The following is a 16,099-nucleotide window of genomic DNA, read 5'->3' on the forward strand; positions in this document are numbered from 1 at the left end:
GCATTACAGGAATTGCCAGTCAGCGATGAACTAAACATAGGATTGCCTTAGGGACTCCAGCTCCGGAATTTTCCCTCAGGGTTCACTCTGAAAGCCTTCCCCATGAGTGCATATAACCGCAAGGCAGCAGAGGTTTGAGATCAGAGTTTTCCTTCTCCTAGATGAGCTGCCAACCACGGCTGACAAGCCCCATCTGCCCAAAGCAAATGGTTTTAAGGTACCAGTAGTAACCCTCCTTTGCCCCTTCTCCTGTCAGTAGAAGTGGTTCCGCCAGACTTAGTAGATAAGCCACACGTGAAGGCCAGGAGCTGGACTTGGTTGTCAGAGGCTATTTGAGATACACACCATCAGGAGCATTTAATAGATAGATAGATACTTTATTCATCCCCATGGGGAAATTCAACTTTTTTTCCAATGTCCCATACACTTGTTGTAGCAAAACTAATTACAAACAATACTTAACTCAGTAAAAAATATGATATGCATCTAAATCACTATCTCAAAAAGCATTAATAATAGCTTTTAAAAAGCTTTTAAAAGTTCTTAAGTCCTGGCGGTAGAATTGTAAAGCCTAATGTCTCTGGATGGTGCTATGTAGAGGATGTTCAGAGTTATCCATAATTGACCGTAGCCTACTCAGCGCCCTTCGCTCAGCTACCGATGTTAAACTCTCCAGTACTTTGCCCACGACAGAGCCCGCCTTCCTTACCAGCTTATTAAGACGTGAGGCGTCCCTCTTCTTAATGCTTCCTCCCCAACACGCCACCACAAAGAAGAGGGCGCTCTCCACAACTGACCTATAGAACATCTTCAGCATCTCACTACAGACATTGAATGACGCCAACCTTCTTAGGAAGTACAGTCGACTCTGTGCCTTCCTGCACAAGGCATCTGTGTTGGCAGTCCAGTCTAGCTTCTCGTCTAACTGTACTCCCAGATACTTGTAGGTCTTAACCTGCTCCACACATTCTCCATTAATGATCCATATTAGGCTCCATATGAGGCCTAGATCTCCTAAAGTCCACCACCATCTCCTTGGTCTTGGTGATATTGAGACGCAGGTAGTTTGAGTTGCACCATATCACAAAGTCCTGTATCAGTTTCCTATACTCCTCCTCCTGTCCATTCCTGACACACCCCACTATGGTATCCCCTCTACCCCAAACCTCCCCACATCTGGCTCTAACAACCTTAAGGAAAGGGACCATGGCAAACATTACCCAATAAGCTAAATGTCGAACCATGAGGTTTCTAAACAGTTAGATAATAGATAATCAGAGTCTTATTGTACAGGCTGTTTAAAATTCAGGTTAAAACCAAAATGCAGTACCGCCAGATTCCTACAGGCTACATTGTTAAGTCCAGCAGCTCAGTACTGCCATTGACAAGCTGCCTGTGGTACTGCAACTAGAACTGTAGAACATTACAGCACAGAAACAGGCCTTTTGGCCCTTCTTGGCTGTGCCGAACCATTTTTCTGCCTAGAACCACTGACCTGCACCTGGCCCATATCCTTCCATACACCTCTCATCCACGTACCTGTCCAAGTCTTTCTTAAATGTCAAAAGTGAGCCCGCATTTACCACTTCATCCGTCAGCTCATTCCACACTCCCACCACTCTCTGCGTGAAGAAGCCCCCCCCCCCCCAATGTTCCCTTTAAATTTTTTCCCCTTCACCCTTAACCCATGTCCTCTGGTTTTTTTCTCCCCTAGCCTCAGTGGAAAAAGCCTGCTTGCATTCACTCTATCTATACCCATCATAATTTTATACACCTCTATCAAGTCTCCCCTCATTCTCCTACGCTCCAGGGAATAAAGTCCTAACCTATTCAACCTTTCTCTGTAACTCAGTTTCTCAAGTCCCGGCAACATCCTTGTAAACCTTCTCTGCACTCTTTCAACCTTATTAATATCCTTCCTGTAATTAGGTGACCAAAACTGCACACAATACTCCAAATTCGGCCTCACCAATGTCTTATACAACCTCACCATAACATTCCAACTCTTATACTCAATACTTTGATTTAACTGATGATGAAGTTTGCTCAAAAGCAAAAGGATGGCATCATTTTTCCTGATAGCAGGCATCCAGGACAAAGCACTTTACTTTAAAATGTAGAGCAGTATTATTCAGGATGAAATCAAGAAGCATTTTCTTTTAGCTGGAACTCTCCCCCAGAAACTCACGAGGCCTGGTGTCAGGAGCAGGAGTATAGTGTGAATGAAAACTTTCAAAGTAAGCTTTGATAGGTATTTTTGGTAAGAGTAATCAGGGTCACAGAAACAAGGTACGTGAGTGGAATTCAATCAAAGATTATTATTGCAATAGGTCATGGCAATATGTTAAGGACTTAAATATAAAAATAGAGATTGTCTAATCATGGGAGAGCTCCAGGAGAGTTTATGAGGTAACAATATTTCTCCAATGAAGGAGATAAGTGTATTACTTTATCGTCTATAATCTGTACTTTCTGGTCTATAACCTGAGTTGCATTGTCTGACTCATGGTCTGTCTATCTATGCTCACAGAAGAGTTATAAATATTGACCTGTTTATGACCAGATGTTGTTGACAAGCCATCAGTATCTTTGATGTGGATAACCAATATTAAATATATAATTGAATAGCTAAATAGCCTCTTCCTTTCCCATGTATCCAATAGACACTGCAGAGCATAAGGATCAGAAGTCAATAGTTAAGAGGTATGTTTCTCCGGTGTATCGCAAGAAGAATGGCCATTTGTGTGAGGATAGAAGGAATGAAAGAACAAAAATATCTCTCACAGCAAAAGGAAACTGCCTGTACATTTGCAAGGAGAGTATTTGGTTTTCTGTTTGCAGTTGCTCCATTGAATCCCTCAGAGACTGTCTCAGCCCATGCTTGCCTTGAGTTTCTCGGTTCCTCTCCCAAAGGTTCCCTCACGAGTGAGTAATCAGATTGCTCCCTGACAAATCATAACTTTCCACAACGAGGGTCACCACAAAATTGTGGAACTGTAAATCTGTCTAGCCAGAGGACAGGTTATCCTGGAAATATCCTTTGGTTATATCTTTCATTCCAGAAAGATTTGGCAATGTTTCCTTTCTTTTATAGAGTTATCTTAAGTATAGCTTCCACCTCCCCCATCCCCGCTTGTCTCTCTTTGTTCATCTTTGTGAATTGCTGTCTCTCAGTTTTTCAGAATGTCTCTCTACTTGTTGCTTATCTATGTGTGTCTTTCCATTACTTGATGTTTTTATGTCAGTGTCAGCATCTTTTACCCTGTGTGTCAGTATGTGTCTGTGTCTTTGCTGAGTGTTTCTGCCTCAATGTATCTTTCTAAGTGCTTACGTCTCTTTCTCTCTCACACACTCCTCTCTCTGTATATGTGTACATGTCTTTGTCTCTGGTATTGTGTTTGTGTGTTTTTACAATGTATTTTGTGTGGTGTGGTGTTTATGCGTGTATCTTTGCCTCTGTATTTCTCTGCCTACTTGTCCATCCACTCTGCTTTCTGTCTGGCTGAAAGAAACCCATTTATTTTTAAATGATTTTGGGACAGGGTGCAGGAGGAGGAGGAGGAGGTGGATAGCTGGAGTGCTTTTGGAGTGGGAGGAGATCTTCAGTGAGGTCAGTAGCAATGAAACTGGATCCTTGCAGTGCTCACACCAAGAGAGGAATGTTCATTACTCTGTGCCGCGAAGTAGGAAGGCCAGCCCCTCGAATAGAATCAGCTACAGCCACCATCCAGTTTTAACTGCTTTCCCCCCTCCCCCTTCCCCTCCCCACCCCCCACACACCCACACACACACACCACCCCCCTACAGCCCTTTAACCAACACACAATCTCATCCTGTCACAAAAGCAGTGTCACTGAAATTACTACTCCCGTCTGGAACAACTTGGTGTGGCTCCGAGGACTTATTATTCAATTTTGAAAAGCAAAGGGGGAAGGAAGAGGGAAGATTCTGGAGAAACACTGGGATTGATTTAAATCCGGCAGCACCGCTCTGACCTCCTTTTGGACGGAGGGCAGTGGAGGAATTAATTCGAGTCGGGCAGTCTGTGCGGTCAGCTCGCAGTTGGAACCAGGAGAAAGGTGAGGGAGAAGTGGACTGACAGATTTACAAGTCTCGCTGCCTCACTCGCTTTGTTCTTTTGTGTTTTCCTTTTCTCTTTGTGCGTGGCTCACTTGTCTCTCTTTGTGCGCCACAGTTCTCCCTACATGGGAGACTTTGCCTGTTTAATTTATGTGTGATTTCTTTGTCTCCGATGTGTGTGTACATGTGGATGTTTTGAGCCTGTGTGTGACTCCGTGTGTGCATGCAGGTGTGTGTGTACATGTGGATGTTTTTGAGGGTATATATGTGTGTGTATGTGGATGTTTTGATGTATGTGACTCCATGCATGCGTGTGTCTCTATCTTCATATATTTGCCCTTTTTTGTTTTGCTTATGCTCTCCCTGTGCCTCAAGTTCCATCTGACCTTTGCTCCATGCATATCTTTTTCAACTTTGTCTCTCCATTCCTCCAACTGTCCATCATTCTGTCCCTCCTTTTATCTATCTCTATCTCTGTTCAGTCTTTACACGTCAAAACTTGACTTAGATGTAGGAGCAGTAAATCCCACGGCATGGAGTGGACTGTTTCCCATTTAGACCGGCAATACTGAGAGTTGTCTGAAGCTTTGATGTTAGAAATGTGATCCTCGTGCCAGTGTAGAGAGTTTCCCCATTCTCAGATCAAACATCTCAACATTCAACCAAAGAACAAAAGGAACAAATGTACAAAATTGGACTGGAAAACAGAAGTTTGTTTTCTAGACAGATTTAAGATGATTTCGTTTCATACATTTTAAGTTATTTGAAAGTGCAGCTGTAATAAAAATGAAATGGAGATATAATTGTGTGATATCAAAATTTGCTTTATATGCGATATCCTGATAGATTGTCAGCATTTTCAGCAAGAGTTTCTTCACTGAAGCTTTGATATTTGGATGATCACAAAATGGCCCCATTGTTGAGGTGCTCACGGTGTGACCCCATTGTTGAGGTGCTCACGGTGTGACCCCATTGTTGAGATGCTCACGGTGTGACCCCATTGTTGAGATGCTCACGGTGTGACCTCATTGTTGAGATATTCACGGTGTGACCCCATTGTTGAGGTGCTCACGGTGTGACCCCATTGTTGAGATGCTCACGGTGTGACCTCATTGTTGAGATATTCACGGTGTGACCCCATTGTTGAGGTGCTCACGGTGTGACCCCATTGTTGAGATGCTCACGGTGTGACCTCATTGTTGAGATGCTCACGGTGTGACCTCATTGTTGAGATATTCACGGTGTGACCTCATTGTTGAGATATTCACGGTGTGACCCCATTGTTGAGGTACTCACGGTGTGACCCCATTGTTGAGATGCTCACGGTGTGACCCCATTGTTGAGATATTCACGGTGTGACCTAATTGTTGAGATATTCACGGTGTGACCCCATTGTTGAGGTGCTCATGGTGTGACCTCATTGTTGAGATGCTCACGGTGTGACCCCATTGTTGAGATGCTCACGGTGTGACCCCATTGTTGAGATGCTCACGGTGTGACCTCATTGTTGAGATGCTCACGGTGTGACCCCATTGTTGAGGTGCTCACGGTGTGACCCCATTGTTGAGATGCTCACGGTGTGACCTCATTGTTGAGATATTCACGGTGTGACCTAATTGTTGAGATATTCACGGTGTGACCCCATTGTTGAGGTGCTCACGGTGTGACCCCATTGTTGAGGTGCTCACGGTGTGACCTCATTGTTGAGGTGCTCACGGTGTGACCTCATTGTTGAGATGCTCACGGTGTGACCTCATTGTTGAGATATTCACGGTGTGACCTCATTGTTGAGATGCTCACGGTGTGACCCCATTGTTGAGGTGCTCACGGTGTGACCCCATTGTTGAGATGCTCACGGTGTGACCTCATTGTTGAGATATTCACGGTGTGACCTAATTGTTGAGATATTCACGGTGTGACCCCATTGTTGAGGTGCTCACGGTGTGACCCCATTGTTGAGGTGCTCATGGTGTGACCCCATTGTTGAGATGCTCACGGTGTGACCTCATTGTTGAGATATTCACGGTGTGACCTCATTGTTGAGATGCTCACGGTGTGACCCCATTGTTGAGATGCTCACGGTGTGACCTCATTGTTGAGATATTCACGGTGTGACCTCATTGTTGAGATGCTCACGGTGTGACCCCATTGTTGAGATATTCACGGTGTGACCCCATTGTTGAGGTGCTTACGGTGTGACCCCATTGTTGAGGTGCTCACGGTGTGACCCCATTGTTGAGATGTTCACGGTGTGACCCCATTGTTGAGGTGCTTACGGTGTGACCCCATTGTTGAGATGCTCACGGTGTGACCCCATTGTTGAGATGTTCACGGTGTAACCCCATTGTTGAGATGTTCACGGTGTGACCCCATTGTTGAGATGCTCACAGTGTAACCCCATTGTTGAGATGTTCACGGTGTGACCCCATTGTTGAGATGTTCACAGTGTGACCCCATTGTTGAGATGCTCACGGTGTGACCCCATTGTTGAAATGTTCATGGTGTGACCCCATTGTTGAGATGCTCACAGTGTAACCCCATTGTTGAGATGCTCACGGTGTGACCCCATTGTTGAAATGTTCATGGTGTGACCCCATTGTTGAGGTGCTCACAGTGTAACCCCATTGTTGAGATGCTCACGGTGTGACCCCATTGTTGAAATGTTCATGGTGTGACCCCATTGTTGAGATGCTCATGGTGTAACCCTGTGTTGAGATGCTCACAATGTAACCTCATTGTTGAAATGTTCATGGTGTGACCCCATTGTTGAGGTGCTCACAGTGTGACCCCATTGTTGAGATGCTCACGGTGTGACCTCATTGTTGAGGTGCTCATGGTGTGACCCCATTGTTGAGATGCTCACAATGTAACCTCATTGTTGAAATGTTCATGGTGTGACCCCATTGTTGAGGTGCTCACAGTGTGACCCCATTGTTGAGATGCTCACAGTGTGACCCCATTGTTGAGATGCTCACGGTGTGACCCCATTGTTGAGATGCTCACGGTGTGACCCCATTGTTGAGGTGCTCATGGTGTGACCCCATTGTTGAGATGCTCACGGTGTGACCCCATTGTTGAGATGTTCACGGTGTGACCCCATTGTTGAGATGTTCACAGTGTGACCTCATTGTTGAGATGTTCATGGTGTAACCCCTTTGTTAAGATGCTCATGTTGTGACCCTGTGTTGAGGTGCTCATGGTGTGACCCCATTGCTGACATGTTCACGGTGTGACCCCGTTGTTGAGATGGTCACGGTGTGAGCCTATTGTTAAGATGCTCACCATATGACTCCGTGTTAAGATGCTCATGTTGTGATCGTGTGTTGAAATGTTCACAGTGTAACCCCATTGTTGAGATGTTCATGCATGGTGTGAGCCCATGTTGAGATGATCATGGTTTAACCCCATTGTTAAGATGCTCGTGGTGTGACCCTATTGTTGAGATGTTCATGGTGTGAGCCTGTGTTGAGATGTTTGCGTGTGACCCCCCTGTTCAGATTCTCATTTTGTGACCCTGTGTTGAAATGTTCACAGTATAACCCCGTTGCTGAGATGTTCACAGTGCAACCCTGTATTGAGATGTTTTCGTGTGATCCTGTGTTGAGATGACACTGTGACCCCATGTTGAGAGGTTCACATTGTGACACCATTATTTGCACCCTTATGTTATGACCTCTGTTTAGATTTCTAGACTGGCCCTATTTTTGGGACCCTTAGAGAAGATGGCTCCCACTGTTATTGGAATTCTTAGTGTGTGATTTCTTTTATGATGAAATTATAATCCTGTATCATGGCCCCCCTCTGTCACAGAGATTCTTCTAATGTGGCTCTCTCTGAGGATACGATCCTTCTGATGGGAACCTCTGTAGATTATGTGACTACCCCTTTATTGTTGGGATCCTCATATGAGTTCCTGGGAGAGTCAAGTCCTTAGGATGTCACTCCATCTATTCATGGATCCTTCCAGTGGTATTTCCTCCATCACTGGGATCCCTTCATTGCAACTCATTTATAATTTGGATCTGTTTTATGATGTCCCCTAGTGAGTGTGCTCTTTTTTTAATATAGTCGTACCATCGTCTTGACAAATGCAGGCTTAATATTGTCCTTTTCATAAAACTGACTGGAATCTATAAGTAGTCATACAGTTTTGACACTTTACAGCAAAACGCAGCAGGTGCATAGCGGATGTATCTGATTGATATTGATATATGGCCTCAGGCAGAGGAGGTACAGTCTGAGGGCGGAGTCGCAACGGGGGATCAAGAAGAGACTCCAATTTGCATTCAACAACAGGCCAAGTGAATTTTCAATGAAACAAGTGGGAAGGTTAAAGCACTTCTTTTCCGAATCTGAATTGGGTTTGTTGCTACTGACATATGTTGTGAAATTTGTTGCTTTGTGGCAGTAGTATAATGCTTATAATGCATAGATTGGTTAAGCCATATCCTATATTAGGATGTCAAAACTTGAAAAAGTACCTTATTTGTTGTGGTGTTCTTTATATTGTCTTAAGGTCATGTAGCTTGTGAAAGTGCAGTTTTTTCCTTTCCTGGTCTTAATAGCAATCTTCATAGTGCTATTCAATTGTGGAGGGTTTGTCCCACACCAACTTTCAGTTACTGTTAATACTGGCCCAGGGCAGTCCCACACCTGCCGTTAATAGCTCAAATGTTACCATACCTGCTTTATCTTGCACCCACATTAGCAAGCACAAACATTTCTGGGTTGTCATGCAACTGGACTTTTCTGAATGTAGACCCACAAATTTTCCTCCCTCCCCCAACCAATTTCAGCTCCCCGGCTAACATTAGCATTTGATTTCAGCTGGAGCCCAGGCTGTGATTTAAAATACTTTAATTGCCCATTTACAGCCTGGCTGTCAAAGGCTTTTCAATTTCTATTCTTTTTAAACATCCAAGCTAAAGGTCCATTGGTCAACCAGTTAGTTTTCCTTGCAATTTACATCTGATTAAGCCTTCTGTTTCCTAAGGTGCTGGAGTTTTATCAATCCCACCCCTCCACTGTAGCCAAATTGCTTCTATTAATCTGCATAGCCTCAATGCTTGACTGGGCCAAAACTGGGAGTGCTGGGTTTACAAGGCGATCAAGTCCATCCACAGGATTATGAAGGTCTATGAAGGTTTGGCAGTCTACATTTCACAGTTTTACATGTTGTATTACAACCACTTCACGGTGTAAGAAATCCATGCAGCAGAGAGTGATAGATGAACCCTGGGTTCAAAGTCAAAAGTTAGAGTAAAATTTATTATCAAACTACATATACAGTATGTTAGCATATACTGTCTTGAGATTCATTTTTGCAGGCATTTACAGGAAAATAAAATACAATAGAATTTGCAAAGAAAGCTATACATAATCAAACACTGACAAACAGCCAATGTGCAAAAGAAGACAAATAAGAAAAAAAATAGTACTGAGAACATGAGTTGTAGAATCCTGTAGATTGTGCAGTCAATTCAATGTTGAGATGAGTGAAGTTATCCACGCTGGTTCAGCAGCCTGATGGCTGTAGGGTAATAACTGTTCCTGAATCTGGTGGTGTGGGATCTAAGGTGCCTGTCTCCTGATGGTAGTAGCAAGAAGAGGGCATGGCCTGCATGGATGGGGTCTTTGACGATGGTTCTTTCTTCTGACAGCACTCCTTGTAAGTGTGCTCACCGGTGGGGAGGGCTTTCCTGTGATGGACTGGGCTGTATCAGCTACTTTCTGGAGACTTTTTCATTCCTGGGCATTGGTGTTCCCATAGCAGGCCGTACTGCAACCAGTTACTCTTCACTGTGCATCTATAGAGTTTTGTCAAAGTGTTTGGTGACATGCTGAACCTATGCAAACTTCCAATAAAGTACAGTAGAAACCCTGTTATACCGCCTTTGTGATGGCAATTCCATGCTGGTCCTAGGTATGATCCTCTAGTGTGATGAATAGACTCTTCTTGGGCTTCCAGCCAGGTACAGGTATCAGTTATAACTGACGTTTCAATGACAAACTTTGCCATCTTCTTCAGGGATGATGCCTGGGCATGTCTAGACCAGTGGTATTTATAACCCTGTAGTCTGTCCCTTGGTTATAAATATTACCAGTCTAGACATACCCAGGCATTGTCCCTGAAGCAGACGGCAGAGCTTGTCATCGAAACCTCAGTTATAGTCGAAACCAGCAGCTAGCTGAAAGCCCGAGAAGATTTTATTTGTCATATATGCCAGGAAAGCTAGATCCTTTTTGTCTAGTGTGATAACGCCAAGGAATTTAAAGTTACTGAGTCTCAACAGGTTCAATAGTTTCAAAGGTACATTTAATGTCAGAAAAATGTATACAATATACATCCTGAAATTCTTTTTCTTCACAAACATCCATGAAAACAGAGGAGTGCCCCAAAGAATGAATGACAGTTAAATGTTAGAACCCCAAAGCCCCCCCCAACTCCCCCCTCCCATGCACAAGCAGCAGCAAGGCAATGTCCCCACCAACAAAAAGTATTGGTGCCCTCCACGGAGCTCTCAAGCACGCAGCAAACATCAATAAAGACACAGACTTGCAGTGCTCCAAAGAGTACTCATTCACCCGGTAATTCGACAGGCTGTGTCCCTAATAAGGGAAAAAGAGGTGTCCCCGTTTCACAGCGAGAGGTGAGACATAACAAGCAAGTCACTGATTTACGATGTTAAAAGTCTGTTGAGTTGTTTTTTCCAAGCTCTGCTCCCAGAGAATCGATCCTGGAAAGGCTCAGGTTTCTGGATACACAGCTCCTGATGATCTGTGTTCTCCCGCGACGCCTCAGTCAGGGGCACCAGCCTTGAATCAGCCGGTCTCCAGAGCCAGGAAAATCTGGCACCCTGAAGATGCGCTAGTCTTCCAGGCCGTGACCTTGGCATATCCAAAAGCGGCCGGTTGTGATGCCCTGAGAGTGAAAAACCAAAGTCAGAGTGTAAATCCAGGTCAGGGTCTTCAAAAGAACCTTGAAAAGGGAAAAGAAGAGATATCAAAGATAGAAACAGAGCTGTTTCCAAAGATGCAAACAAAGGAGTCGCCGTTTAGCACCATCTCTCCAACTCCGATCCCGTAATGAGGACCTTCGGCTTCTTCCTCCTGTAGTCAGTAATCAGTCCCTTGAATGAACAGATCTGTCTTGATGCTTCTAGATTAACAAGGCAAAATATTCCCTCTGCTGGTAAATGCTTCCTGGCTTCTGAACATATGGAAGCTGTACATAACTGTACATGAATCTTCATCTGTGCTGTTTATATGTGTAAATCTAGATAGACACACGTGTGTGTGTATGTATAAGTTTACAAGGTATGCACATGTTTGCACACTGTTTGTAGATATATGTATGTTTGTGCTTGTGTATATCGGGTTTGTGTCGTACACATCCCTTTCAAGTTTATGCAGGCAGGTAAGTCTTATTTAACTTTTAGTGATGTTGGCAACAATAGAATCAGCTCAACATTGCTTACAGCTTGGGGTCAAACGTGACCAGTTCATTTGGGAGAGCCAACTCAGGGCTGTCAGTTTCCATCGGATCAACAAAAATAATCAAAGCTTGTGGCGGATAAATGGAGATGAAAGCGAGAGAAAACATCAAACAGTGCAGTCCATGATAGGATCAAATGAATCAATTAGTCTCCAAGAGCTTGCTTCCTCTGGGAGTCGTGAGTTAGCAGAATAACAAACAAAATATTAAAGCATCTCACAACATTGTGTTTAAATGCAAGTGAAAACCAACCAGGAAAATGTGATTCAGTCTTGGGTAAATAGCCCAGGTTTCTTCCATTCCGAGTGAAAATTCAATAGGTTTCAAAGGTACATATAATGTCAGAGAAATGTATACAATATACATCCTGAAATTCTTTTTCTTCGCAAACATCCATGAAAACAGAGGAGTGCCCCAAAGAATGAATGACAGTTAAATGTTAGAACCCCAAATCCCCCCCCACAAAATAAGCAGCAGCAAAGAAATTCCTCCTCATCTCTGTTCTAAATGTTCATCCCTCTATTTTGAAGTTGTGCCCTCTATAGGAAGCGTCCTCACCCACTATAGGAAGCATTCTCTCCACTCTATCTAGGCCTATCAATAGTTCATAGTTTTTAATGAGATTCCCCCCCCCCCAGTCTTCTAAACTCCAGCGAGTGCAGACCCAGAGCCACCAAACATTCCTCATGTATTTCCTCTTTTATTCCCATCTTCCTTCTGTAAAATGTTGAAAACTTCTTTGCAATTCCTTCTAGCTGTTGGCACCTGAGCAAGGACAGGGTGTTGATGGTGGGCCTTCTCATGGTGAGATTGATGTCAGTGAATGGCCAGCAGATTTACTGTACTTTAGAGGACAATTGAGAGTTAAATGAGAAGGAGAATTTGCATTTCCATAGCACCGTTCATTATCAGGACACCTCAAAGCTTTTCACGGCCACTTAAGTGGTTTGGAAATGTTGTCATTTATAATGTTGGAAATACACACGTTGGTCTGGGAACTGGAATTGCATAAAGGACAAGTGGGATTAAGATGCCATGTTCCCTTCTTCGGGGAACTGCCTGGATTTATTGCAAGTTATTGGTCACATTTAACGACGCCTGCTTTTTAATTTAATAATTTTAACACTGTTCAAATGGAACTGGTACTACACTGAACTGAGCTTTGGTCCTCGTATCTTCTCCAAGATCAAAGACAGATTACCGCTTGCCTGAATACAACTCCAACCCTGCCTCAGCACCTCCAGATATAATTGTGGCAGTAAACTGGTGCACAGCCTCCCACATTACATGCTCCATACATTTTCTCACCTCTCACCTGAGTCCCAACCTACCCAGTCTCCTTCACCCATCAGTGTCCCGCTCACTGATCGACAATGCTCCTGGTTCCCCCTACATATTGATTTTTAAATTCTCATTCCTATTTTCAGATCCCTCCATTCAGCTGCACCACCATCCCAGATGTCTCTTGCTTCTTGGAGACATTTGAGTTTGCATTCTCTCTCCAATGCTGTCCAGTTGTGCTAATCTTCTCTCATCTTCCGAAAAGCTTCGTAGTAATAATGTTGCCAAACATTTTGACCAGTCCTTTCAGCCTCTATTCCCACATTTTTTCCCCCTGTTAAGTTCCTTGGTGCATTTTATTACTTTGTAGGTGGGTTGCAAATTTTAGTTCGTGATCTGAAACTCGTAGCAGTCCATATCCATACAATTTTGCACTTTATTTTCTGTTTCCCAAACGTGTGACTTCTGTTGCCACAGATTCTGATGTGTAGTCCAGATTTCTGCTGATAAATGGTACAAACTTTTGCAAGATTGGGAAGGGAGCCCTCTGGGGTTTGCACAGATCTGCAGGGAAAGATACCACACACAAGGTAGTCTGCACTGAGTTACTGAAGAAAGAGTTGCATTTGTAAAATGAGTGTCAAAGAGAGAAAGACCTGTTGTAGATCTCTGTACATTCTCTGAAAAGGAGGCCTGCTGTACATTGTGCTTACCTCTCCACTAGCACATGGCTTGTCCCTCTTCTGGAAGCATTGCAATTCTCAGCTGGAATCTCCAGTGTGTTATATAGGTTGTCGGGTTTCCGAGGACTTGGTTGTAAATTCTGCCATCATTTGACCCGAGTGCCTGTGGTGTAGAACCAAACTTTGACTTGCATTTGAACATCCAAATCTGAATTTCTCAACTGTACACCCAAACTGGTTTGGGCTGGAATGGTGAGGGGCAACTGCACCTGTGGCAAATGAAGCCTGAATATACACATAGGTGTTTTTTTCACTCCTTTACAAAGGAGTTTTCCATTCTTTTCCTCAATATAGTTAGCATTCTTGCCTAATCTGAGGTCATTTAGCTTGAACACTGACATAGTAAATTTATGCTCTGCCAAGTATAACTGCAATGGGCAGAATGGCCTCCTTCTTGAATTTCTATGATTCTATTGCTATAAAATGCTGAAAGCTCCCAGCGGGCCAGGAAGCAGAGAAAGAACTTGAGCCGATATTAAAAGCCGATAACCATGCAATGGATAGGTGTTGAAGAGGGCTGAGTTGAAGAACAGTTTTGTTATTCAGTAGGGCAATGAAGCTTCAAAATTCTCTACCTCAGAGAGCTTAGTTGCTGAGTTACTGAGAGCAAACATGATAGGATTTTGGAATGTGGGGAAGTGAGGATTAAGTGGAACTAAAAAAGATAGGATCATATTGAATCACGATGTTGGCTCTGCTTTGACTTTTAACATTCTTATATAATGTAGAAATGTTGTAGTGAAGTAGTGAAGACCAAATTCAAAAAAGGGAGTGTTTTCCTAATTAATGTTGGTTATAGAGAAACAGGTTCAATGGCCAAATAAGAGTGAGATAGCTTGTAGATAGCACATAGAACAAAGAATTGTTATGCTCTATAACTTCAAAACATTAAATTAATTCCAATGAAGACACAGGAAGTACGGGTATAACTTTGTCTGTACTTTAAGTGAGGTGCACTTGTATCACATGGTAGTGTGATGATGTATGCAATTAATGTATTTTTACATATTACCTGTAATTAATTACAGGCAGTCCCCGGGTTATGTACGAGTTCTGTTCCTGAGTCCGTCTTTAAGTCGGATTTGTACGTAAGTCAGAACAAGTACATCCGGTATTATTTAGTGTCAGTTGGTCAAACGTTTGTCTTAGTATATAGTATATATTTTAATTTCTATGCATATAAAACACTTAAGAAACATATGTATTCCAATAATTAAACCACTGCATTGCTTAGTAATAATTGTAGCTTTCATCGGGGCAGGGCCTTTCACATGCTCCATTATTCTCACTTTAACCGTTATCCTTTAAAATTGCTCCGATCGTTGACCGACAGTAGCCTAACGCTTTTTCAATGACCGATGGCATTTCACCTCTTTCCAAACACTTAATTATTTCCACTTTATTTTCAATCGCGATCGCTTCCCATCAATGGAACAGAAACACTGCAGGCGGCGGGTCCGGACCTGCGCCAGCTCCCGAGGTCCGCTGGGTCCTAAAGACCTGCACCGCACTGAGACAGGTTAAGTGGGACAAGTGGGGGCTGTGCTGGGTTTGGGTATTTGATCCTCCTCAGTATTCTGCGTGGGAATTTAAACTGGAGGTGGCAGTGTTTTTCTTTTAACGAGGTGGAGTTGCGAGCTCGACATCAACCCGGCACGGGAGCGGTCTGTCATTAAATTAAACTCAGGACCCTCCGTTCTCTAGCCCGGCGCTGATCTGACTGCGTCACCAGCCGACCGGAATGGGGGGGGGGGGGGGGAGGGGGCGGGGTCAGGGAGAATCTTACTAAGAAAAATTGTCAATGTCAATGGCAACGACTTAAATGGCGGACGGTATTCTCCTTCCTCGGTTCATAAGTACGAGTTGTTCGTAAGTCGGACGTTCATAACTCAGGGACTACCTGTAAATGAACAAAAATACTCAGTCAAACAATATATATACATACAAGATTATTCAAATATCATAGAAATATTAAATACACAACAATAACAGTACAGGCCCTTCGGCCCATGATGTTGTATCGACCCTTTAATATAGTCCAAGTTCAATCTAACACTTCCCTCCCACATAGCCCTCCATTTTTTTTCCACACATGTGCATATCTAAGAGTCTCTGAAATGCCCCTAATAGTATCTGCCTCTACCACCACCCCTGGCAGCTCATTCCACACGCACACCACTCTGTGTAAAAAAAACCTACCTCTGACATCCCCCCTGTACTTTTTCCCAACACCTTAAAGTTCTTCCCTCTCGTGTTAGCTGCAGGCACATGTATATGCATGGGATTTGCTTAATTGGGCATGATGGAAAACAGACATCGTGGGCTGAAGGGCCTGTTGGTGCACTGTTCTATGTTCTAGGAGGCAAGTACCTTGTGCTTGTACCTGAATGGTATTGAATGGAGCTTCCTTTTCATTTGTGCTTGCTTGCACATTTATAGATTCTTCAGACAGCAGGATTCCAAATTGCAAAATCATATTTCCATTACTACTGTTCCCCTT

The 16,099-nt window shown here is 43.6% G+C and overlaps 1 protein-coding gene across 22 annotated transcripts in view; it reads left to right on the forward strand.

Annotated features, from left to right (window-relative positions):
- phldb1b (pleckstrin homology-like domain, family B, member 1b) overlaps nucleotides 1-16,099 on the forward strand; it is a 395,372-nt gene that overhangs the window by 209,685 nt on the left and 169,588 nt on the right. Inside the window, exon 1 of one of the 22 annotated variants that reach the window (XM_073029945.1) lies at nucleotides 3,776-4,079. The exons of the other annotated variants lie outside the window; for them this stretch is intronic. The gene's annotated coding sequence lies outside the window, so the exon portion shown is untranslated. Of the gene's footprint in view, nucleotides 1-3,775; nucleotides 4,080-16,099 lie in introns of those variants that run through there. 22 annotated transcript variants of the gene reach the window in all.

Source organism: Hemitrygon akajei, chromosome 26, assembly GCF_048418815.1.
Source record: "Hemitrygon akajei chromosome 26, sHemAka1.3, whole genome shotgun sequence".
Classification (NCBI taxonomy): Eukaryota; Metazoa; Chordata; class Chondrichthyes; order Myliobatiformes; family Dasyatidae; genus Hemitrygon; species Hemitrygon akajei.